This window comes from Panulirus ornatus, chromosome 24 (genome assembly GCF_036320965.1).
Source record: "Panulirus ornatus isolate Po-2019 chromosome 24, ASM3632096v1, whole genome shotgun sequence".
In the NCBI taxonomy this organism is placed as follows: Eukaryota; Metazoa; Arthropoda; class Malacostraca; order Decapoda; family Palinuridae; genus Panulirus; species Panulirus ornatus.
In genome coordinates, this window is record NC_092247.1 from 14,042,807 (window position 1) to 14,070,306 (window position 27,500).

A 27,500-nucleotide genomic window follows, 5' to 3' on the forward strand; every position below is an offset into this window, starting at 1 on the left:
ACTTGCCGAGGTAGAAACTTAGGTCTCGCTGTACAGTTCTCACAAAACAATAATGTCTTCGAAAAGACCAAGCTACCTAGATATGTGTGCATTTGGCATAACTTTTCTCGACGTCGACCACTTCTTCTTGGCGTTGAGTACTAGGCAAGTAGCCTAGGGCCAGGCGCTACACATTAACTAAGGACCATCGATCGCTCCTCCGATACATTTGCCCCTTTAGAACGTCCTGGGAACTATTAGAGAGCGATTGCCATGAAACCAAGAAAGGCGTTGCATTGAAGGCGACGAAGGAAGGCAGGCTGCACTCACACCAGGAAAAGCCTTACAAGACTTCTTATTACTTCGGCAGTCACGCGTCGTGTACCCGGTGCCACAGCAAATGTTCCATGACGGTTCCATACGGAGAAGGTCTTCAAAAAGAGACAACAATGATGTCATTAGACTGAATCTAATGGCATTGAAGAAGGCTCCTGCTGCTTCTTCGGCGTCATTTGGGTCGAACACTAATACTACGATTCGCACGCGCACGGCCAAGCGACATGATGCATGTACTTGCCGAGGCGCAGAAGTAGAAACTTAGGTCTCTCCGTACCGTCATCTCAGAAACCAACAATGTCTTCGAAAAGACCAAGCTACCTAGCTGGGTTTGTATTTGGCGGAACTTTTCTCAACGTCGACCACTTCTTGGCGCTGAGTGCTAGGCAAGTAGGATAGTGCCAGGCGCTATACATTACCTATGGACCATCAATCGCTCCACCGATACAGTTGCCCCTTTAGAACGTCCTGGAAACTATTAGAGAGCGATTACCATGAAACCAAGAAAGGCGCTGCATTGAAGGCGACGGAGGAAGACAGGCCGCACTCACACCAGGAAAAGCCTTACAAGACTTCTTATTACTTCGGCAGTCAGGCGTCGTGTACCCCGTGCCACAGCAAATGTGCCGTGACGGTTCCGTACGGAGAAGGTCTTCAAAAGGACACAACAATGATGTCATTAGACTGGGTCTTATGGCAGTGAAGAAGGCTCCTGCTGTTTCTTCGGCGGCATTTGGGTCGAACACATACTACGATTTGCACGCGCACGGCCAAGCGACATGATGCATGTACTTGCCCAGGCGCAGAGGTAGAAACCTAGGTTTCCCCGTACCGTCATCTCGCAAACCAAAAATGCCTTCAAAATGACCAAGCTACCTGGCTAGGTTTGCATTTGGCGGAACTTTTCTCGACGTTGACCACTTCTTCTCGGATTTGAGTACTAGGCAAGTAGCGTAGCGCCAGGCGCTACACATTGCATGTGGACCATCGATCGCTCCTCCGATACATTTGTCCCTTTAGAACGTCCTGGGAACTATTAGAGAGCGATTACCATGAAACCAAGAAAGGTGCTGCATTGAAGGCGACGGGGAAGGCAGGCGGCACTCACACCAGTAAAAGCCTTACAAGATTTCATATTACTTTCGCGGTCAGGCGTCGTGTCCCCCGTCGCCTTCAATGCAGAACATTTCCTGAAAATTCCCCAAGATGGGATTTTCTCCTTGTTTTAACAATTGGCGGGATGTTGTGATGACACCCGCCCCAGCCAATTTTTATGATAATGATGATGAGACGTTAAGAGGGGACTTCTGCCTTGGCAACTGCATACATCATGTCATTTCGCTTGACCGTGCGCGTGCGATTCGTAGGTCTGCCTCCACCAGGAAAAAGCCTTACAAGACTTATTACTTCAGCAGTCAGGCGTCGTCTCCCTCGTAGCATAGCAAATATGCCGTGACGGTTCCATACGGAGAAGGTCTTCAAAAAGAGACAGCAATGATGTCATTAGACTGGGTCTTATGGCATTGAAGAAGGCTCCTGCATCTTCGTCGGTGGCATTAGGTTCGAGCACTAATACTACGATTCGCACACGCACGGCCAAGCGACATGATGTATGTACTTTGCCGAGGTAGCAACTTAGGTCTCCCCGTACAATTCTCACAAAACAATAATGTCTTCGAAAAGACCAAGCTACCCAGATATGTTTGCATTTGGCATAACTTTTCTCGACGTCGACCACTTCTTGGCGTTGAGCACTAGCCAATTAGTGTAGGGCCAGGAACTACACATTACCTATGGAGGATCAATCGCTCCTCAGATATATTTGTCCCTTTAGAACGTCCTGGGAAGTATTAGAGAGCGATTACCATGAAACCAAGAAAGGCGTTGCATTGAAGGCGACGGAGGAAGGCAGGCCGCACTCACACCAGGAAAAGCCTTACAAGACGACTACTTACTTCGGCAGTCACGCGTCGTCTACCCGGTGCCACAGCAAATGTTCCATGACGGTTCCATACGGAGAAGTTCTTCAAAGAGAGACAACAATGATGTCATTAGACTGGATCTAATGGCATTGAAGAAGGCTCCTGCTGCTTCTTCGGCGGCATTTGGGACGAACACTAATACTACGATGCGCACGGCCAAGCGACATGATGCATGTACTTGCCGAGGCGCAGAAGTAGAAACTTAGGTCTCTCCGTACCGTCATCTCAGAAACCAACAATGTCTTCGAAAAGACCAAGCTACCTAGCTGGGTTTGTATTTGGCGGAACTTTTCTCAACGTCGACCACTTCTTCGCGTTGAGTACTAGGCAAGTAGGATAGTGCCAGGCGCTATACATTACCTATGGACCATCAATCGCTCCTCCGATACATTTGCTTCTTTAGAAACTATTAGAGAGCGATTCCCATGAAACCAAGAAAGGTGCTGCATTGAAGGCGACGGGAAGGCAGGCGGCACTCACACCAGTAAAAGCCTTACAAGATTTCATATTACTTTCGCGGTCAGGCGTCGTGTCCCCCGTCGCCTTCAATGCAGAACATATCCTGAAAATTCCCCAAGATGGGATTTTCTCCTTGTTTTAACAATTGGCGGGATGTTGTGATGACACCCGCACCAGCCAATTTTTATGATAATGATGATGAGACGTTAAGAGGGGACTTCTGCCTCGGCAACTGCATACATCATGTCATTTCGCTTGACCGTGCGCGTGCGATTCGTAGGTCTGCCTCCACCAGGAAAAAGCCTTACAAGACTTATTACTTCAGCAGTCAGGCGTCGTCTCCCTCGTAGCACAGCAAATGTGCCGTGACTGTTCCATACGGAGAAGGTCTTCAAAAAGAGACAACAATGATGTCATTAGACTGGGTCTAATGGCATTGAAGAAGGCTCCTGCAACTTCGTCGGTGGCACTGGGTTCGAACACTAATAATAAGATTCGCACACGCACGGCCAAGTGACATGATGTATGTACTTGCCGAGGTAGAAACTTGGGTCTCCCCGTACAGTTATCTCACAAAACAATAATGTCTTCGAAAAGACCAAGCTACCTAGATATGTTTGCATTTGGCGAAACTTTTCTCGACGTCGACCACTTCTTCTTGGCGTTGAGTACTAGGCAAGTAGCGTAGGGTCAGGCGCTACACATTACCTATGGACCATCGATCGCTCCTTCGATACATTTGCCCCTTTAAACGTCCTGGGAACTATTAGAGAGCGATTACCATGAAACCAAGAAGCGCTCTTTTTGGATGTCATGGGGATCGTTCTTAGTCTTCTCCGAAGGAGTCCCCAATGAGGATTTGTTTTTTTGCTTTTTTTCATTCCTTTACTGTATGTATCCACGGCTTCTGACTCCTTCGGCGCGCCAAGAGCAAATACCTCTCTCCTAAGCGATTACAGGAACGAAAAGAAACCTTTTGAGCGAACAGCGAATGAAATGTTTGCAGTTTTCCAATGGTAATATCGCAATCCTTGGGCGTTGTAAATGCTTAGCAGGTGTGTGGAAAAGCAATGTAAAGTTGAATTCTGTTACCACAGAGGCATATAAGTTGATGGACAGAAAGAGAAAGAAGCATGGATGATTTGTTGTGAGGTGAGGTCGGTCGTTTGCTTAAGAAGGTTTGTGAAAGTATGGGGGGACCTGAGTTTCTACCTGCAAACTCCTCCTCCTCGATGAGTCAAAAGGGAAGGTAACATAAAAGAATCCGAAGGCATTCATACATTTTTGTGCATGTTCCATGGGATAATAGAAATGGTAAAACCCGAAAGATGACCACAAATAGGCACGTGTCGTTGTTTTTTTTTCGCTTTCTCAGATAGCATGCGTCCCTGCATCAGTCGAAGCAGGCAGCCAAAATCTGATGGCATGCATACATTGGTGTGTATGTTCCATGTGATGATAGAGAAACCATTATTCGAAGATGACCACACATAGGCGCCTGTCGTTGTTAGTTTTTCGCTTTCTCACTGAACACGCTCCTCTGCTTCAGTCGAAGCAGGCAGTCAGTCAAGCCTGACTGGTGGTGGTTGGTGTTGTTGTGGGTGCATGTATGCTGTGAGAGGTTCGGCGGCGTCATCCAGTCTCGAGCGTCTTACACCGGTGCAGCAGCGGCCGCCCAAATGATTATTATGACTCTTGGTGGTAGTAACAAGTCAAGCTGGTGTTGGCCAGACCCAGAGAGACAAAGCATGCATGCACCTTTGGGACGGGGTGTATGCGTGTCGGTCACAGGATAAGCCATGCATTTTACGGGCCGTGCATAAGTGTCAAAGATTAAGCCATGCAAGTGTAAGTACAAGCATCCTCCTTCAATGCACATGCTCTGCTTGGTATGTGTACTGTTAACAAATGCCTTGTAATCTAAATAGTGACGCTTATGAATGAGTTAGTGATTCCCAATGTCCTTATCTACTATCTAGTGTACCCACAGGCAGGAGAACGTTGGGCCTGCGCCAAAGAGCGGGGAAAAAAGACCCTGTAGAGCTTTACTCCAGCCTGATATTGTACGGGGAGACCTAAGTTACATCTTTTTTCCTATATCTACCCACGGCTTCTGACTCCTTCGGCGCGCCAAGAGCAAATGCCTTTCTTGAGCGACGCCGCAGGAGATTGAGCAATAAGAGGTCTGTGATGCCCTTAGATGTTCTGGGCCGCACGCGCGCTACACAGAAGGGTTCAACGTGCTTTCCCCCTCTGAAAGGAGTGGGTAATCCGTTCAAACCTCTTCTTGATGGGGCTTGGGGCTTGCAAATGTTTCCCATGATCTAGTGTCCCGACAAAAAGAAGCATATTAGGATACTTCTATGGTTGATACCTATCAAACCATTATAAATGGCTTCTCGTTATCTACTTAGTGACGGACTCTTATAAATCCTGAATTTGGAGCATGAAAAACATGTCTTTTCTACTTTTCCGAATGCCTGTGGAGTTCCTTGGTCGTAGGCGCCTTGGTTCTTCACAGCCTGAGCAGCGAAAGCGGAATCCTCTTGGATAGAGCAACCCTTTGCTGAGTGCAAACAGCCTACACTATTTTAACCTTTAAAATGGTGACTCTGCTGCCGTTTCTGTGAAGTACAGTTTGCCCTTTCAAGGGTTTATTTCGACTGATGGGATATATGGCGAATATGCTGGGGTTCGCCTACATGTTTGTTTGAGCAAAAGCTCAAGCAAAGCATGTCTAGAGAATGGAAACCGCGAAAGACAAAAAGAAGTATATGGGGATAATTCTATGGTTGATACCTATGGAACCATGACAGATGCCTCCTCATTATCTACTTAGTGACGAACTCGTATAGATGCTGAATTTGGGGCATGAAAAACAGAGCCTTTTCATACTTGTACGAATGACTGTGTAGTTCCTTGGTCGTAGGCGCCTTGGTTCTCCTTCACAGCCTGAGCAGCGAAAGCAGAGTGCTCCTGGACAGAGCAAGCTATTGTTGAGTGTGGACAGCCTATACTATTTCAACCTTTAAACAACTCTGTTGCTACTGCATCTGTGAAATGCAGTCTGCACTATCAGAGGCTTGTTGCGACTGATAGGGTTATGTTTGGTTAAGTTAGGCTAGGTTAGGTTGGGTTAGGCATAAAAACCATAAGAGTCTTGTCATACTTGTACGAATGCCTGTGGAGATCCTTGGTTGTAGGCGCCTTGGTTCTCCTTTTTGTTGGTTTGTTAGACGACGGTACAGGGAGACCTAAGTTACTACATCGAGGCCTCTGCAAGTACATGCATCATGTCGCTTGGCCGTGCACGTGCTAATCGTAGTGTGTTCGACCCCAATGCCGCCGCCGCAGCAACAACACCAGCGGCAGCAGCATCAGTAATATCATTCAATGCCATTAGACCCAGTCTAATGATATCCTTGGTCTGTCTTTTCCAAGACATTCTTCTCCATATGTAACCTTCATGGCACCCGCTGCGGCACGGGGAGACGACGCCTCACCGTTTATGGCTTTTTCCTATTGTGAGTGCTGCCTGCCTTTCCCCGACGCCTTCAATGCAGCACATTTCCTGAGAATTCCACAAGATGGGATTTTCTCCTTGTTTTAAAAAGGGGGCGGGATGTTGTGGTGGCACCCGCCCCGGCCAGTTATGATGATAATGATGACACGGTAAGGGGGGGACCTAAGTTTCTACCCCGGCGCCTCGGCAAGTACATGCATCATGTTGCTTGACGGTGCGCGTGCGGATCGTAGGTCTTAGTGTTCTACCCCAATGCCGCAGCAGCAGCAAAGGGGGGAAATTTGGTATAGTTGAGAGCTACAGTTGCTGCTCTATCCCATCCCAAATACGGATCAACCAAAACCTGATGTGCTGTATCGAACTGTTTGCATACGACTTGCGTACCAGCCTGGGTGCCGTGAGTGGCAGAGCAGACTCCTCACTGCGATCCACTAAGGTTTAACCCGGAAAAAGGTTAGGGGATTTGTCGCGCCAATCAATGGCAAAATCCTCCAACCAGTAGACGTATAGATTAAGAGGAGTTGTGTATTTCGCCACCAGACCTCCTACGCCGGCATGGAAAGTGAGGAGGAGGCTGGCTGGGTGTGTGTGGTATGGAACGCGAGTCGCGACGGATTATCACTCTTTTATAAAGCCTTCAAGCCGAGTAACTCGAGTGATTGCGCACTCTAAGCCCTAGCTCCGTTGGTTGGTTATCCAGTACATACCAACCAACAGCTGAGAGTCGGAAGTTGTCCAGCTACGTTTACTGGGATAGTAGGGCAACTACTTATTTATTTGATTTATTTTGCTTTGTCGCAGTCTCCCGCGTTAGCGAGGTAGCGCAAGGAAACAGACGAAAGAATGGCCCAACCCACCCACATACACATGTATATACATACACGTCCACACACGCAAATATACATACTTATACATCTCAATGTATACATATATATACAGACATATACATATATACACATGTACATAATTCATACTGTCTCGCTTTATTCATTCCCATCGCCACCTCGCCACACATGGCATAACAACCCCCTCATGTGTGCAAGGTAGTGCTAGGAAAAGACAACAAAGGCCCCATTCGTTCACACTCAGTCTCCAGCTGTCATGTAATAATGCACCGAAACCACAGCTCCCGTTCCACATCCAGGCCCCACAGAACTTTCCATGGTTTACCCCAGACGCTTCACACGCCCTGGTTCAGTCCATTGACAGCACGTCGATCCCGGTATACCACATCGTTCCAATTCACTATATTCCTTGCACGCCTTTCACCCTCCTGCATGTTCAGACCCCGATCACAAAATCTTTTTCACTCCATCTTTCCACCTCCAATTTGGTCTCCCTACTAGTTTCCTCCACACTGACACATATATCCTCTGGGGAAATCCCCAGGACTGAAGCACAGCGGCAGTGTCCATCGTCTGACTGCAGTCCTATGCTTCCTTCGGGCGGCAGCACTGTGCGACCAAAGCCGAAGCGTCTACCCTTGTCACGTGTTTTCGCCTCGTGGTACCCGTCACGCGTATCCCATTCCTTAGGAATAGCGTACCAGCCTCTGTTGGTATGTCGGGTACCAACAACAGCCATGAGGGAACGGCCGACGACCGTTCACCCTCTTGCCCACATTGTGGGAAGACCTTCGCCAGCTTTCGGGGCCGTAGGGTCCACGAAAGGCAGGCACATGCCAGCTCCTTTCACCAGGAGTTGGCTACCAGGCACATTCTATCCAAGGCTCTGTGGTCTGACGAGGAGATTGAGCTCCTCGCCAGGGCTGAGGCTGGGATGGCAGCTGGTCCCTCGCTAGTTGCCGGGCAGGGCTTGAACCAGCGGTTGCAGGAGATTATCCCTTCTAGGACGGTCGAAGTGATCAAAGGTCTCCTACGCAAAGCGTCGTATAAGACCAGGGTTCAGGAACTGACCTTGAACTCAAACCTCCTCCAGGAAACTGGTGAGAGCGAGATGTTGGATGGTGCGCCGATTGAGAGGCGTGTCCCAGCCACAATAGGAAGCAACACGCGGAGTGGCACCCCGGAGGAAGCACCACGTACAGGGATGTACGTGTGTGTGGAACCCAGTGGTGAGAATACTCCCACGGTTTTAACTGTTCCAGCTGCTCCGCGGGTACCCCAACCCCAATCAATTGCTTCTTTTGTGGCGGAGACTATCGCTTATTTCGACACATTATTACTCGTCCCCACAAGTCTATCGTGGGGCGAGGACGTCCTAAATGGAGCCAACAACCATCTGCGTCAGGTTGACAGCTTCGCCGCAACCAGGGCAGTTGCAGAGCACGCATCACAAATGCTAAGCTCCTTAGCTCGCCCGAAGACCGCCCGAATCGTGGTGGTGGTTCAAGGCAGTAAGCGTGCTCTGGCCGCGTACGCCGCGCGGAAGAGGCTCCTTTGCGTGGAAACCGGCTTAGAAGAGAGCAGTACCGCAACGTACAGAGACTCCATCGTGAGAATAGGTCTTTGGCCGCTGGACAAGTTCTCAAAGTCGATTGGGAGGTACCGCCAACTTCGGTTGTGCCGGAACGCCTCGATCCCTTTTGGGGGGCTCTCTTTTCTCGACCATCTGAGCCGGATGGACGTGCCATCACCGATTATGACCCAGTACGTGAACAACTAGCGGAGATTATAACTGTAGACGAGGTAGCACACCACCTCAAAGCCACCAGAACATCTGCCCCTGGACCTGATGGAATGTCGACTCGATTGCTGAAGTCCATTCCTCCGAGGGTTCTGGCCAAAATGTTCAACCTCTGGATAGCTACGTCTGCGTTACCAGAGCCACTGAAGGCAAACAGAACGGTGCTGATACCTAAGGTACCCAACCCAACCGAACCCAAGGACTACAGGCCTATCGCCATCTCCTGTGCCGTAGTCCGCATGCTCCACAAAATCTTGAGCAGCCGCATCTCGAGCCTCGTCCGGATCGATGAAGCTCAAAAGGCATTCGTCCCAATAGACGGATGCCTTGAGAACCTCACGATCTTGGATGCGATCGTCGGTCGTGCGCGGGCACACGCCCACGGTGTGCACTTGGCATTCCTCGACATGGCCAAAGCATTCGATAGTGTTAACCATAGCACTATCGAGCGGGCCATATCGCGGAAGGGCATCCCAGCCCTCGTCAGAACATACATTATGTCGACGTATGACCGAGCCTTTTTATGCCATCGACTTGTACATTAACTTACGTTTTATTTATATGCCATCGACTTGTATATTTACTTTCGTTTTATCTATATGCCATCGATTTGTACATTTATTTGTTTTATTTATATGCCATCGACAGCTTAGGTTACGTTAGGCTTGAAATGATCACAGAAAATGGTAAAAATTAATGATTGTAGAAAATGGTCAACTTTTAGGGGTAACAAACACTTTATGAATTTTTAAGATTTAAGAAGTTGGGATACGTTACTCTATATATATCGACTTGTACATTTACTTACGTATTATATCTATGCCAACGAATTATACATTTACTTGCGTTTGTATATGCCATCGCTTTATACATATACTTACCTTTTATTTATATGCCAGCGACTCTTACATTTACTTATATTTTATTCATTTGCTATCGACAGGTTAGGTTACGTTAGGCTTGAAATGATAATCACAGAAAATGGTAAAAATTAGTCATTGTAGAAAATGGTGAACTTTTTAGGGGTAACAAACACGTTATGAATTTTTTAGGGTTTAAGAAATTGGGATACGTTACTCTGTATATATCGACTTGAACATTTACTTAAGTTTTCTATACATGCCATCGACTCGTAGATCTACTTACGTTTGATTTATATGCCATCGACTTGTACATTTACTTGCCTTTTTTTTTTTTATATGCCATTGACTTGTACAGTTACGTTATATTTATAAGCCAACGACTTGTACATTTACTTACATTTTATTTATATGCCATCGGCTTTCACATTCATTTACGTTTTATTTATATGCCATGGACTTGTAAATTTACTTAGGTTTTATATATATGCTATCGACTTGCATATTTACGTAGGTTTTATATATATGCTATCGACTTGCATATTTACGTACGTTTTATTTATATGCTATCGACTTGCATATTTACGTACGTTTTATTTATATGCCATTGACTTGTACATTTACTTACATTTTATTTATATGCCATCGGCTTTCACATTTAATTAAGTTTTATTTACATGCCATCGACTTTTACATTTACTTGTTTTATATATATGCTATCGACTTGCATATTTGTTTTATTTACATGCCATCGACTTGTACATCTACTTACATTTTATTTATATGCCATCGATAGGTTACGTTACGTTAGGCTTGAAATGATAATCACAGAAAATGGTAAAAAGTAGTCATTGTAGAAAATGGTAAACTTTTTAGGGATAACAACCACTTTATCAATTTTTTAGGTTTTAAGAAGTTGGGATACGTTACTCTATATATATCGACTTGTACATTTACTTACGTTTTATTTATGTCAACGACTTTTACATTTACTTATGTTTTATATATGTCATCGACTTGTACATTTACTTTCGTTATATCTATATGCCATCGACCTGTACATTTACTTACTTTTCATTATGCCATCGACTTGTACATTTACTTACATTCAATTATATTCCATTGTCGGGTTAGGTTACGTTAGGCTTGAAATAATCACAGAAAACGGTAAAAATTAGTCATTGTAGAAAATGGTAGATTTTCTTGGCCTAAGAAACACGTTATGAATTTTTTGTGGTTTAAGAAGTTTGAATACGTTACTCTCTATATATGTATCGCATTGTACATTTACTTTCGTTTAATTATATGCAAGCGACTCGTATATTTACATTTTAATTCTATACCATCGACAGGTTAGGTTACAATAGGCTTGAAATGATAATCGCAGAAAATGGTAAAAATTAGTCATAGTAGAAAATGGTGAACTTTTTAGGGGTAAGAAACACGTTATGAATTTTTTAGGGTTTAAGAAGTTGGGATACGTTACTTTATATGTATCGACTTTACATCTACTTGCCTTTTATTAATATGCCATAGACAGGTACATTTACTTGAAATTGTACATTTACTTACGTTGTATCTATATTGACATCGAATCGTAATTTTAATTTCGTTTTATTTATATGCCATCGAAAGGTTAGGTTACGTTAGGCTTCAAATAATAATCACAGAAAACTCGTACATTTTCTTACGTTTGATTTATATGCCATCGATTTGTATATTTACTTACGTTTTATCTATATGCCGTCGACTTGTACATTTACTTACAATTTATTCATATGCTTTCGACAGGTTAGATTACTTTAGGCTTCAGATGATAATCACAGAAAATGGTAAAAATTAGTCATTGTAAAAAATGGTAACTTTTAAGGGGTAAGAAACACATGTTATGAATTTTTTAAGGTTTTAAGAAGTTGGGATACGTTACTCTATATATATCGACTTTTGCATTTCCTTACCTTTTATTGATATGCCATCGACATGTACATTTACTTAAAATTCATTTATAACCCATCGACTTGAACATTTACTCATATTTCATCTATATTGACATCGAATTGCAATTTAACTTTCGTTTTATTTATATGCCATCGAAAGGTTAGCTTGCGTTAGGTTTCAAATAAGAATCGCAGAAAACTTGTACATTTACTTGCGTTTGATTTATATGCCATCGATTTGTATATTTACGTTTTATCTATATGACACCGACTTGTAAATTTGCTTACATTTTATTCATATGCTATTGACAGGTTAAGTTGCGTTAGGCTTTATATGCTTATCACAGAAAATGGTAAAAATTAGTCATTGTAGAAAATGGTAACCTTTTAAGGGGTAAGAAACACTTTATGAATTTTGTAAGGTTTAAGAAGTTGCGATACGTTACTCTCTCTATATATATCTACTTTTACTTACCATTTATTGATATGCCATCATGTACATTTACTTAAAATTCATTTATAACCCATCTACTTGTACATTTACTTAGGTTGTATATATATATATATATTGACATCGAATTATAATTTTAATTTTCCTTTATTTATATGCTATCGAAAAGTTAGTTACGTTAGGCTTCAAATAATAATTACAGAAAACTCGTACATTTACTTACGTTTGATTTATATGCCACCGATTTGTATATTTACTTACGTTTTATCTATATGACATCGACTTGTACATTTACTTGCATTCTATTTATATGCTATCGACAGGTTAGGTTACGTTAGGCTTCAAATAATAATCACAGAAAATGGTAAAAATTAGTCATTGTAGAAAATGGTAAACTTTTTAGGGGTAACAAACACATATTAAGAATTTATTAGGGTTAGGAATTTGGTATACGTTACTCTATAAATATCGACTTGTACTTTTACTTACGTTTTAGGTATATGCCATCGAATTGTATATTTACTTAAGTTTTATTTATTTGCCAGCGACTCGTACATTTTCTTATGTTTTATTCATATGACATCGACTTTTACATTTACTTATGTTTTGCTTATATGCCATCGACTTGTACATTAATTTACGTCATATTTATATGCCATCGACTGTACATTTACTTTCCTCTTATTTATATGCCATCGACGGGTTAGGTTACGTTAGACTTGAAATGATAATCACAAAAAATGGTAAAAAGTAGTTATTGTAGAAAACTGTCATCTTTTTAGGGGTAACAAACACGTTATGAATTTTTTAGGGTTTAAAAAGTTACGATACGTTACTCTATATATATCGACTCGTACATTTACTTACGTTTTATTTGTATGCCATCGACTTGTACATCTACTTACGTTTTATCTGTATTGACATCGAATTGTAATTTTGATTTAGTTTTATTTATATGCTATCGAAAGGTTAGGTTACGTTAGGCTTCAAATAATAATCACAGAAAATGATGAAAATTAGTTATTGTAGAAAATGGTAAAATTTTTAGGAGTAACAAACACATCAAGAATTTTTTAGGGTTTAAGAAGCTGGTGTACGTTACTCTATATATATCGACTTTTAGATTTATGTTTTGCTTATATGCCACCGACTTGTACATATACTTTCCTTTTATTTATATGGTATCGACGGGTTAGGTAACGTTAGGCTTGAAATGATAATCACAAAAAATGGTAAAACGTAGTTTTTTAGAAAACGGTAATCTTACTAATGGTTACAAAAACGTTATGATTTTTTTAGGGTTTAAGAAGTTGCGATGTTACTCTATATATATCGACTTGTACATTTACTTGTGTTTCATTTATATGCCATAGACTTGTAAATTTACTTAAAATTGATTTATAAGCCATCGACTTGTACATTTACTTAGGTTTTATCTATATTGACATTGAATTATTTTAATTTTGTTTTATTTATATGCTATCGACTTGTACATTTGCTTAAAATTGATTTATAAGCCATCGACTTGTACATTTACTTAGCTTTTATCTATATCGACATTGAATTTTAATTTTTTTATTCGTATGCCATCGACTTGTACATTTACTTAAAATTGATTTATAAGCCACCGATTTGTATATTTACTTACTTTTTATCTATATGACATCTACTTGTACATTTACTTACATTTTATGTATATGCTATCGACAAGTTAGGTTACGTTAAGCTTGATATGATGATCACAGAAAATGGTAAAAATTAGTTATTGTAGAAAAATGGTTAACTTTTTGGGGGTAAGAAACACGTTATGAATTTTTTAGGGTTTAAGAAGTTGGGATACGTTACTCAATATATAAAGACTTGCACATTTCTTGTTTTATTTATATGCCATCGACTTGTACATTTACTTACATTTCATTTATATGCCATCGACAGGGTAGGTTACTTTAGGCTTGAAATAATAATCAGAGAAAATGTTGAATATTAGTCATTGTAGAAAATGGTAATTTTTTTTAGGAGTAAGAAGCACATTTTATAAGTTTTTAAGGTTTAAAAATTTGGGATACGTTACTCTATATATTTCCTTTTACATTTACTTACGTTTTATTTATATGCCATCTACTTTTACATATACATATACATATGTTTTATATATGTCATCGACTTGTACATCTACTTACGTTTTATTTATATGCCATCGATTTGTACTTTTACTTTTTTCATTTATATACCATCGACGGGTTAGGTTACATTAGGCTTGAAATGATAATCACAAAAAATGGTAAAAATTAATCGTTGTATAAAATGGTAAACTTTTTAGGCGTAACAAACACGTCATGAATTTATTAGGGTTTAAGAAGTTGGAATACGTTACTCTATATATATCTTATATATATATTACTTTCGTTATATTTATATTCCATTGACTTGTACATTCACTTACGTTGTACCCTTAAGCCATCGAATTGTACATTTACTTACGTTATTTATATGCCAGAGACTCGAATATTTACTTACGTTGTATTTATATGCCATCGACAGGTTAGGTTACGTTAGGCTTGAAATGATAATCATAGAAAATGGTAAAAATTAGTCCTTGTAGAAAATGGTAAACATTTTAGGGGTAACAGATACATGTTATGCATTTTTTAGGGTTTAAAAAGTTGTTATACGTTTCTCTCTCTCTCTCTCTCTCTCTCTCTCTCTCTCTCTCTCTCTCTCTCTCATATATATATATATATATATATATATATATATATATATATATATATATATAATTTTTTTTCAAACTATTCGCCATTTCCCGCGTTAGCGAGGTAGCGTTAAGAACAGAGGAATGGGTCTTTGAGGGAATATCCTTACCTGGCCCCGTTCTCTGTTCCTTTTGGAAAATTAAAAAAAAAAAAAATGAGAAGGGAGGATTTCCAGCCCCCCGCTCCCTCCCCTTTTAGTCGCCTTCTACGACACGCAAGGAATACGTGGGAAGTATTCTTTCTCCCCTATCCCCAGGGATAAAATATATATATATATATATATATATATATATATATATATATATATATATATATATATATATATATCGACTTTTACATTTACTTACCTTTTATCAATATACCGTCGACATGTACATTTACTTAAAATCTATAAGTCATCGACCTGTACATTTACTTACGATTTATTTATATGACATCGAATTGTAATTTTACTTTTTATTTATGTGCCATCGAAAGGTTAGGTTACGTTAGGCTTGAAATGATAATCACAGAAAATGGTAAAAATTAGTCATTGTAGAAAATGGTAAAATTTTTAGGGGTAACAAACAAATGTTAGGAATTCTTTAGGGTTTAAGAAGTTGGGATACGTTACTCTATATACATTGACTTGTACATTTACTTACGTTTTATTTATATGCCATTGACTTGTGCATTTACTTACTGTTTATCTATATGCCATTTAGTTATACATTTTCTTACGTTTTATTTATATGCCAGCGACTCGTGCATATACTTGTTTTATTTATATGCCATCGATTTGTACATTTACTTTCGTTTTATTTGTATGCCATCGATTTATAGATTTACGTACGTTTCATTTATATGCCAGCGACTCTACATTTACTTACGTTTTATTCATATAACATCGACTTGTAATTTACTTACGGTTTATTTATATGCCAGCGACTCGTATATTTACTTTAGTTTTATTTATATGCCATCGACTCCTATATTTACTTAGGTTTTATTTATATGCCATCGACAGGTTAGGTTACGTTACGCTTCAAATGATAATCACAGAAAATGGTAGAAATTAGTCATTGTTGAAAATCAACTTTTTAGGGGTAACAAACGCGTATGAATTTTTTAGGGTTTAAGAAGTTGGGATACGTTGCTCTATATATATCGACTTGTATTTACTTACCTTTTATCAATATGCCATCGACATGTACATTTACTTAAGCTATCGTCTTCTACATTTTTTTTTTGTCGCTGTCTCCCGCGTTTGCGAGGTAGCGCAAGGAAACAGACGAAAGAAATGGCCCAACCCACCCCCATACACATGTGTATACATACGTCCACACACGCAAATATACATACCTACACAGCTTTCCATGGTTTACCCCAGACGCTTCACATGCCTTGATTCAATCCACTGACAGCACGTCAACCCCGGTATACCACATCGCTCCAATTCACTCTATTCCTTGCCCTCCTTTCACCCTCCTGCATGTTCAGGCCCCGATCACACAAAATCTTTTTCACTCCATCTTTCCACCTCCAATTTGGTCTCCCTCTTCTCCTCGTTCCCTCCACCTCCGACACATATATCCTCTTGGTCAATCTTTCCTCACTCATTCTCTACATGTGCCCAAACCATTTACTTACATTTACTTACGTTATATTTATATGCCATCAACTTATACATGCACTTACGGTTTATTATTTATATGCCATCGAATTGTATATTAACTTACTTTCTATTTATGAGCCATCGACTTGTACATTTTCTTAAGTTTTATCTATATGCCAGCGACTCGTACATTTACTTACGTTTAATTTACGTGCCATTGACGTGTTACGTTACTTTAATCTTGAAATGATTATCACAGAAAATGGTAAAAATTAGTCATTGTAGAAAATGGTAAGCTTTTTTTGGCGTAACAAACACGTTATGAATTTTTTGGGGGGTTTAAGAAGTTGGAATAAGTTCTCTATATATATCGACTTGTACATTTACTTTCGTTTCATCTATATACCATTCACTTGTACATTTACCTACGTTTGACTTATGAGCGATCGACTTGTACATTTATTTACGTTTTATTTATATGCCATTAGATTATATATTTACTTACGTTCCATTTTAATGCCAGCGACTCGTATATTTACTTACATTATATCTATATGCCAACCACATTTTAGGTTACGTTAAGCTTGAAATGATAATCACAGAAAATGGTAAAAATTGGTATTTGTTACCCATAAAAATTTTATCATTTTCTACAAACACATGTTGGATTTTTTGGGTGTAAGAAGTTGGGATACGTTACTCTGCATATATCGAATTTTACAATCGATTATCATATGCCATCGACTTGTATATATACTTAGGTTTTATTTATATGCCATCGACTTACACAATTACTTACGTTTTATGTATTTGCCAGCGACTCAAACATTACTTTTTATTTATGTCATCGACTTGTACATTTATTTACGTTTTATTTATATGCCATCGACAGGTTCGGTTACGTTAGGCTTGAAATTATAATCACAGCAAATGGTAGAAATTAGTCATTGCAGAAAATGGGAAACTTGTTAGAGGTAACAAACACGTGTTATGAATTTTTTAGAGTTTAAGAAGTTGGGATACGTTACTCTATATATATCGACTTGTACATTTACTTCCGTTTTATTTATATGCCATTCATTTGTACATTTACTAACGTTTTATTTATAAGCCATCGACTTGTACATTTATTTACGTTTTATTTATGTGCCATTAGATTTTAAATTTACCTACGTTTGATCTATATGCTAGTGACTCGTACATTTACTTATGTTTTATTTATATGCATTCGACTTGTACATTTACTTAGGTTTTGTTTATATGCCATCGACTTGTACATTTACTTACATTTAATTATAATCCATCGACGTGTTAGGTTACGTTAAGCTTCAAATGATAATCGCAGAAAATGGTAAAAATTAGTCATTGTTACCCATAAAAAGCTTACCATTTTCTGCAAACACGTTATGAATTTCTTAGTGTTTAAGAAGTTGGAATACGTTACTCTTTATATATCGACTTGTAGAATTACTTGTTTTATATGTATGCCATCGACTTGTACATATACTTACGTTTTATATATATGCCATCGACTTATAAATGAAACGTAAGTAAATGTACAAGCCATCCACTTGTACATTTACTTAAGTTTCATTTATATGCCATCAACTTACACATTTAATTACGTTTTATTTTTGTCAGCAAATCGTACATTTGCATTTTATTTATTACCCATCGTATTGTACAAATCGATGACATAAAGATAAAACGTAAGTGAATGTACAAGTCGATAACATAAAACTTAAGTAAATGTACATGCCATCGACTTGTACATTTACTTGTCGATCGATAATGATTCACTGATGTTCACCACCATCACCGTGTGTGAGTAAGGGATGGTCGGCCGCGCGTCATGGAAAGCGAGAGTGATGAGGAGGTGGCTGGCTGGCTCGGTTAGTGTGTGTGGTATGCGCCTGGGGCGGTTGGGTTAGGTTAGGCACGAAAACCATAAGAGTCTTATACTTGTACGAATGCCTGTGGAGTTCCTTGGTCGTAGGCGCTTGGTTCTCCTTTTTGTTGGTTTGTTAGGTCTCCCTGTACCGTCGTCTAAGTTTCTACCTCGGCGCCTCGGCAAGTACATGCATCCTGTCGCTCGGCCATGCGCATGCGAATCGTAGAATTAGTGTTCGACCCCAATGCCGCCGCCGCAGCAACATCAGCGGCAGCTGCATTAGTAGTATCCTTCTTCAATTCCATTAGACCCAGTCTAATGATATCCTTGGTCTGTCGTTTCGAAGACATTCTTATCCATATGAAACCGTCATGGCCCCCGCTGCGGCACGGGGGAGACGAAGCCTCACCGTTTATGGCTTCTTCCTATTGTGAGTGCTGCCTGCCTTCCCCCGTCGCCCCGTCAATGCAGCACATTTCCTGAGAATTCCACAAGATGGGATTTTCTCCTTTTTTTTTTTTTTTTTTTTTTTTTTAAAGGAGCGGGATGTTGTGGTGGCACCCGCCCCAGCCAATTGTTATGATGATTAGACGGTGATGATTAGACCTAAGCTTCTGCCTCGGCAAGTACATGCATCATGTCGCTTGACCGTGCGCGTGCGAATCGTAGGTCTTAGTGTTCTACATCAATGCCGCAGCAGCAGCAAAGGGAGGAAATTGGGTAGAGTTGAGAGCTACAGTTGCTACTCTATCCCATCCCAAATACGAATCAACCAAAACCTGATGTGCTGTACCGAACCGTTTCCATACGACTCGCGTACCAGCCTGGGTGCCGTGAGTGGCAGAGCAGTCTCCTCACTGCTTTCCACTAAGGTTTAACCCGGAAAAAGGTTAGGGGATTTGTCACGCCAATAGATGGCAAAAGCCCCTGCATAGTAGACATATGGATTAAGATGAGTTCTGTATTTCGCCACCGTAACTGGACCTCCTCCTCGCTCTCACTTTCAATGCCGGCGTAGGAGGCGGCTTGCTGGGTGTGTGTGTTACGGAATGTGAGAGCGCGCGGGCGGTGGGGGAGAGGGGGGGCTTGGGGGTGGGGGGATGGTATTCCGCCCTCCTCCTCCCCCGCCGCCACCGGCCTGCTCCCTCGCTCGCGTACGACAATGTTATTAAAACAACCACCAATCTAGTGAGTGATGTCGGATTCCACGGATGCAATGTGGGTCGATCGACAATGGTTCACTGATGTTCACCACCACCACCACCACCAACGTGTGTAAGGAAGGGAGGGAGGTGAGTCGGCCGCGTGTCATCGAAAGCGAGAGTGAGGAGGTGGCATGCTGGCTGGTTGGCTCGTTATGTGTGTGGTATGCGCCCGTACATTTACTTACGTTTTATTTATATGCCATCGATATGTACGTTTACTTACGGTGGCGAAATACACAAGTCGATAGCATTGTACGTAAGTAAATGTACAACTAACCTAACGTAAGTGGACCCCCTACGCCGGCATTGAGAGTGAGGAGGAGGTGGCTGGCTGGGTGTGTGTGGTATGGAATGCGAGACCGCGCGGGATGTGGAGGGGGGGGGGGGTTGCCGTCCTCCTCCTCCGCCCCCGCCACCTCCCGCTCTCTCGCTCGCGTACGAATACGTTACTAAAACAACCGCCAATCTAGTGAGTGATGTCAAACTCCACGGATGCAATGTGGGTCGATCGATAATGGGCCACTGATGTTCACCACCGTGGGTGAGGAAGGGAGGGAGGTGGGTCGGCCGCGCGTCATCGAAAGCGAGAGTGAGGAGGAGGTGGCTGGCTGCCTCGGTGTGTGTGTGTGTGTGTGTGTGGTATGCGCGCTGGAGGGAGGGGGATCGGCCGCCGCCGCTCTCTCGCTTAGGTTAGGTTTCGTGCGATCCGCTAAGGTTTAACCCCAAAGAGGTTAGGGGATTTGTCACGCCAATCGATGGCAACATCCTACATATATAGATATAAAACACACTCGAGCTATTTTCAACGACAGGCAGGTACTCGAAACTGATGATGATGAGACAGACAGTGAGGATTGTGTGTGTGTGTGTGTGTGTGTGGTGGGTATGTATGCGCGCTCGGGGAGGGAGCAAAAATGTCAGCCAGCCGCTCGCTCCCTTACGTACCTCCTCACCTCAGAGAGGTCCACTAATGATGATGTTCACCACCATACGTATGGAGAGAGAGAGCCCTTGGTTAACGGAGGAAAAACTTGGGGAAATTTTTCGTCTGAAAATATCCCTGTATCCTCCTCCTGTTGGGTCCCTCCATCAGTCGTTCCTTTCCGTACCTCCTCACATCACAGATGTGGGTTCATTGCTCTAGGTGAGAATGTCGCCCCAAAAATATCGTCCCTTACCTCTGCTATAAGAGGAACTATTGATCAGACACGCCACCAGGCATTAAAAGTGGTTTCCCTCCCCTTGTCTCGTATAATATTCTCAGGTAAGAAGGAAACTCGCTGCGGACGCTACTGGCGTCGATAATTGAGGTGATGTTTCCCCCTTACCTTCCATGCAAGGAGGAGGAGGGTGCAGCAGCAGCAAGGGTTAGCTGAGCACCTTTGTCATGTTTTTCAGCTCCGACCCTTAATGTCCCATAGGCTGAGAGACAAGGAGAGCAAGGTGACGGAGCGTCTCCGGGACCATTTATGCCCTCCGACACTCTGTGCGTGATAGGCCGAGAGGTAAGGAGCGAAAAGTAACCGAGCGTCTCCGGGACCATTTTTGCCCTCCGACACTGTGTGCGTGGTAACCTGAGAAGGAGCGAAAAGTAACGGAGCGTCTCCGGGACCATTTTTGCCCTCCGACACTATGTGCGTGATAGGCCGAGAGGTAAGGAGCGAAAAGTAACGGAGCGTCTCCGGGACCATTTTTGCCCTCCGACACTATGTGCGTGATAGGCCTAAAAGTAAGGAGCGAAAAGTAACGGAGCGTCTCCGGCACCATTTTTGCCCTCCGACACTCTGTGCGCGGTAACCTGAGTAGTAAGGAGCGAAAAGTAACGGAGCGTCTCTGGGACCATTTTTTCCCTCCGACACTATGTGCGTGTTAGGCCGAGAGGTAAGGAGCGAAAAGTAACGGAGCGTCTCCGGGACCATTTTTGCCCTCCGGCACTCTGTGCGCGCTAACCTGAGAAGTAAGGAGCACAAAGTGACGGAGCGTATCCAAGGCCATTATTGCCCTCCGATACTCTGTGCGCGCTAACCTGAGAGGTAAGGAGCGCAAATTTACGGAGCGTCTCCGGGACCATTTTTGCACTCCGACACTCTGTGCGCGCTAACCTGAGAGGTAAGGAGCGGAAAGTGACGGAGCGTATCCAAGGCCATTTTTGCCCTCCGATACTCTGTGCGCGCTAACCTGAGAGGTAGGGAACGGAAGGTGACGGAGCGCATCCGAGGCCATTTTTGCCCTCCTACACTCTGTGCGCGCTAACCTGAGAGGTAAGGAGCGAAAAGTAACGGAGCGTCTCCGGGACCATTTTTGCCCTCCGACACTATGTGCGTGATAGGCCGAGAGGTAAGGAGCGAAAAGTAACGGAGCGTCTCCGGGACCATTTTTGCCCTCCGACACTCTGTGCGCGGTAACTTGAGAAGTTAGGAGCGAAAATTAACGGAGCTTCTCCGTGACCATTTTTGCCCTCCGACACTATGTGCGTGATAGGCCGAGAGGTAAGGAGCGAAAAGTAACAGCGTCTCCGGGACCATTTTTGCCCTCCGATACTCTGTGCGCGCTAACCTGAGAGGTAAGGAGCGCAAATTTATGGAGCGCCTCTGGTGGCATTTTTGCGCTCCGACACGCTGTGCGCGCTAACCTGAGAGGTAGGGAACGGAAGGTGACGGAGCACATCCGAGGTCATTTTTGCCCTCCTACACTCTGTGCGCGCTAACGTGAGAGGTAAGGAGCGAAAAGTAACGGAGCGTCTCCTGGACCATTTTTGCCCTCCGACACTCTGTGCGCGCTAACCTGAGAGGTAAGGAGCGAAAAGTAACGGAGCGTCTCCGGGACCATTTTTGCCCTCCGATACTCCGTGCGCGCTAACCTGAGAGGTAAGGAGCGAAAAGTAACGGAGCGTTTCCGGGACCATTTTTGCCCTCCGACACTATGTGCGTGATAGGCCGAGAAGTAAGGAGCGAAAAGTAACGGAGCGTCTCCGGGACCATTTTTGCCCTCCGACACTATGTGCGTGATAGGCCGAGAAGTAAGGAGCGAAAAGTAACGGAGCGTCTCCGGCACCATTTTTGCCTTCCGACACTCTGTGCGCGCTAACCTGAGGGGTAAGGAGCGCAAATTTACGGAGCGCTTCTGGTGGCATTTTTGCACTCCGACACTCTGTGGGCGCTAACCTGAGAGGTAAGGAGCGGAAAGTGATGTAGCGTATCCAAGGCCATTTTTGCCCTCCGATACTCTGTGCGCGCTAACCTGAGAGGTAGGGAACGGAAGGTGACGGAGCGCATCCGAGGCCATTTTTGCCCTCCTACACTCTGTGCGCGCTAACCTGAGAGGTAAGGAGCGAAAAGTAACGGAGCGTCTCCGGGACCATTTTTGCCCTCCGACTCTATGTGCGTGATAGGCCGAGAAGTAAGGAGCGAAAAGTAACTGAGCGTCTCCGGGACCATTTTTGCCCTCCGACACTCTGTGCGCGGTAACCTGAGAAGTAAGGAGCGAAAAGTAACGGAGCTTCTCCGGGACCATTTTTGCCCTTCGACACTATGTGCGTGATAGGCCGAGAGGTAATGAGCGAAAAGTAACGGAGCGTCTCCGGCATCATTTTTGCCCTCCAACACTCTGTGCGCGGTAAACTGAGTAGTAAGGAGCGCTTAGTGACGGAGCGTATCCAAGGCCATTATTGCCCTCCTACACTCTGTGCGCGCTAACCTGAGAGGTAAGGAGCGCAAATTTACGGAGCGTCTCCGGGACCATTTTTGCACTCCGTCACTCTGTGCGCGCTAACCTGAGAGGTAGGGAACGGAAGGTGACGGAGCACATCCGAGGTCATTTTTGCCCTCCTACACTCTGTGCGCGCTAACCTGAGAGGTAAGGAGCGAAAAGTAACGGAGCGTCTCCGGCACCATTTTTGCCTTCCGACACTCTGTGCGCGCTAAATTGAGGAGTAAGGAACGCAAATTTACGGAGCGCTTCTGGTGGCATTTTTGCACTCCGACACTCTGTGGGCGCTAACCTGAGAGGTAAGGAGCGGAAAGTGACGTAGCGTATCCAAGGCCATTTTTGCCTTCCGATACTATGTGCGCGCTAACCTGAGGGGTAAGGAGCGCAAATTTACGGAGCGCCTCTGGTGGTATTTTTGCGCTCCAACCTTCTGTGCGCGCTAACCTGAGAGATAGGGAACGGAAGGTGACGGAGCGCATCCGAGACCATTTTTGCCCTCCGACACTATGTGCGTGATAGGCCGAGAACTAAGGAGCGAAAAGTAACAGCGTCTCCGTCACCATTTTTGCCCTCCAACACTATGTGCGTGATATGCCGAGAGGTAATGAGCGAAAAGTAACGGAGCGTCTCCGGGACCATTTTTGCCTTCCGACACTATGTGCGTGATAGGCCGAGAGGTAAGGAGCGAAAAGTAACTGAGCGTCTCCGGGACCATTTTTGCCCTCCGACACTATGTGCGTGATATGCCGAGAGGTAATGAGCGAAAAGTAACGGAGCGTCTCCGGGACTATTTTTGCCCTCCGACACTCTGTGCGTGGTAACCTGAGAGGTAAGGAGCGGAAAGTGACGTAGCGTATCCAAGGCCATTTTTGCCCTCCGATACTCTGTGCGTGGTAACCTGAGAGGTAAGGAGCGCAAATTTACGGAGCGCTTCTGGTGGCATTTTTGCGCTCCGACACTCTGTGCGCGCTAACCTGAGAGGTAAGGAGCGGAAAGTGACGCAGGGTATCCGAGGCCATTTTTGCCCTCCGACACTGTGCGCGCTAACCAAGAGAGAGATAATATGAAGCTCCTCCGACTGCTTTTGGCTGCTGCCTCACCAGGACTACAGGTGCCAAATGTATCTGAGGAGGAGGACTGGGACAAACATCTCTACCCACCGTCTGTGTTGTTACTGGTACAACCGTGGGGAGTTGATGATGGAGAAAGAGAAAATTAGAAAAAAGCATGGCCTCTATGTTTGTGAGGTGTTTTGCTTAAGATAAGGTAATAACTGTTGTTGGTTTGTGACACGACGGTACGGGGAGACCTAAGTTTCTACCTCGGCGCCTGGGCAGGTACATGCTACACCATGTCGCTTGGCCGTGCGCGTGCGAATCGTAGTAACAGTGATCTGCCCCAAAACCACAGGAGCCTCCTTCAATGCAACGTCCTCATCCTCATGAATGAGAAGAAATGATATCGTTGGTGTGTCTTTTCGAAGACGTACTACTACTACTATCTTCTTCCTCCATTATATGGAACCGTCACGGCATATGCTGCGGCACGGGGGAGACGACGCCTCACCGTGGAAGTAATAAGTACTTTTCGTAAATGTCTTTCTTCCTGGTGTAAGCGCGGCCTGCCTTCCTCCGTCGCCTTCAAGTCAACGCTCTTTTTTCTTGATCTATCAGGAAACTTTCTTATTAGTCTTGTGCTAAAGAAAGGAAAACCTTATATTTTTTCCTCTCTCATCCTGACCCGGCTGGTTTGTGACTCCGTTGCGGCAAGAGCAAATGCCTCTCTTGAGCGACAACCGTAACGGAAAGGAGTATTATGATGGAGCAGCAAATGAAATGTTTGTGTTCTCCAAGAATGATGTTAAAGGGCGTTGCTTGGCACGTGTGTGTGCAGAAGCAATGTAAGTAAAGTTGACTTCTGTTACCATAGAGGCATCGAAGTTGATGATGGACAGAAAGAGAAATAAGAATGTCTCATTTGTTTGAGGCGAGGTGAGATTGGTTGGTTAGTTGGTCGGTCGTTCGTTTGCTTAAGAAGGTTGTTGTGTTGTGCAAGTACAGGGGGTGAGTGAGCCGAGTTTCTACCTCGGCACCTCGGCAAGTATAACATCGATGGCTTGGCCTTGCGCGTTCGAATTGTAGTAACAGTGATCTGCCCCTAATTCTGCAGCAGCCTCCTTCAGTGCAACTTCCTCCTCCTCCTGACTCCTCTTCAGTGAGAACACTAAAGAATCTGATGGCATGCATGCATGCATTGTTGTGAGTGCGGCGTAGTGATGTAGTTGTGGGTGTACTTACGCCGTGAGAGGTTGGTTGTTTTGCATCATATCCTCTAGCGTCTTACACTGGAGCAGCAGCAGCCGCCGCCGGCCAAGTGTTTATCATTATTATGACTAGTTAGCAGAACACGGACCAAAACCTCGAGTTAAGGGGCCTAAATGAATGCCTGTTTTGATCCCATCAAAAGGTGTTGGTTGCTATAGACAGCAGGACGGTGGCTATGGAAGTTGGAATCCGCTAAGGAGTGTGTAACAACTCACCTGCCGAAGCAACTAGCATTCTCCCGATACTCGACCGCCGGGGCACTAATGGTCTGACACGTATGTGGTCGGGCCTCGAAGCCCCGGTGAGTAGGAGGGTCGCTGTGGTGTGCGTTGAAGGGTACGGCGTGGGCCGGCCTGGAGCCGCCACTGGTGCAGATCTTGGTGGTAGTAGCAAATCATCGAGAGAGACTCTCCTCGAAGGCCGAGGCGGAAAAGGGTTCCATGTGAACATCAGTTGGACATGGGTTAGTCGATCCTAAGCCCAAGGCGAGAACCTGATCCCACGTTAGAGGCAACGACCACAAGCGAGAAAGTGGAGGGGTTGGTTGGTTTGTAGTAGTAGTAGTTTTTGAAGCTTTATAGCTCAGAGCTGCTGCTGCTGATGCCGTGGCCTCTTCGTCTTTTTCCCGCAAAGGTGAGCGGTTGCGAATTGTCATGGAATGACGTGTTGACAGCGGCCTTAGTAGTAACAGTAATCATAATAATGATATTGCTGCTGTTATTACGAGACCCATTTTTTGTTGACATTAGTTCCTTGATACCCCACCGGGAGTTGCTAGATGGGTTCAGTGGCGAAAGGGAATACGGTTATAATTCCGCAACCTGGCCCCGGACACCAAACAGGTGACTGTGGCAGCATCGAAAAGCTTCTCGATGTAACATGGTCTGACTGCCTTGCTCCTCTTCTTAATACTTCTACGTCTTGTGTCCGTTGTACGACTGTCTGTCTCTGAATGCTTGCTTCTTGCATCATCACCAGCAGCAGCGTGCATGGGAATGCCGTTGATAATTTTGTTGCGGCTGCAGTCGTGACATACCTGTACAGGAACCCGGTAACGGGAACCATCTCTCGTACGCCGGCGGTGGACCGGGAAAGAGTTTCCTTTTCTGTTTAAGGCGCCGTGACCCTGGAAGCCATTCGCCGGAAGAAAGGGTGCTTGTAAAACGGTTAGCCGTAGAGCGCCGCGGTTCTTGCGGCGTCCCGTGCTCCATTGCCGGTCCTTGAAAACGCGAGGGAAGGTGACTGAGGTAGAGCAGACTTTTCCTCCCAATAAAGTCGGCTGCGCCTAGTCTCGGGCCAGCACGTACCAATATCCGCATCTGGTCTCCAAGGTAAGAAGCCTCTGGACGATAGATTAATGTAGGTAAGGGGAGTGGGCAAGTTAGATCCGTAACTTCGGGACAAGGATTGGCTCTGAGGGTTGAGCCAGTCAGGCCTGTGCAGGAAGCGGGCCTGGGTTCAGGCGCAGGACTGGACAAGGTGAAAGAGGTTGTGGTGGTTGTGTTGGACGTGATGTTGTTGTCGTCAAGTCCTCTGCATCATCATAGCAAAGCTCTTCTTCTTCCTCACCCACCACCCATTGTTGGCACATCTGTGTTGCCCCTGCAAGGTGCTTCTTCAAGGTGCAGGCAGGGTCGTAGTCGTCGTCGTTGACGCAGGCAAGCAAGGCAGTAGTAATGTGTCGGCGTCTTTGGGTGGCTAAGGTCAAGGGGTGTGGAATTTTGTGATGTACGGCTTGTCACTGATAATAATGATAAACAACAACCAGCATTTACTGCTACAGCGACAACTCTGAATCCAGTTCGGACCGCCGTATCTCTGATGACCCTTCCGTGGAGCGCACCAGGCTGCG

The 27,500-nt window shown here is 44.2% G+C and overlaps 2 long non-coding RNA genes across 2 annotated transcripts in view; one reads left to right on the plus strand and one right to left on the minus strand.

Annotated features, from left to right (window-relative positions):
- Nucleotides 1–26,164, minus strand: part of LOC139757116 (uncharacterized) — a 59,888-nt gene extending 33,724 nt beyond the window's left edge. Inside the window, exon 1 of the long non-coding RNA XR_011714510.1 lies at nt 26,012–26,164. This is a non-coding gene — a long non-coding RNA (uncharacterized lncRNA). The remainder of the gene's footprint in view (nt 1–26,011) is intronic.
- The window catches only part of LOC139757117 (uncharacterized), a 62,669-nt gene that overhangs the window by 34,904 nt on the left and 265 nt on the right, over nt 1–27,500 (plus strand). Inside the window, exon 2 of the long non-coding RNA XR_011714511.1 lies at nt 26,083–27,500. This exon is cut by the window's right edge and continues 265 nt beyond it. This is a non-coding gene — a long non-coding RNA (uncharacterized lncRNA). The remainder of the gene's footprint in view (nt 1–26,082) is intronic.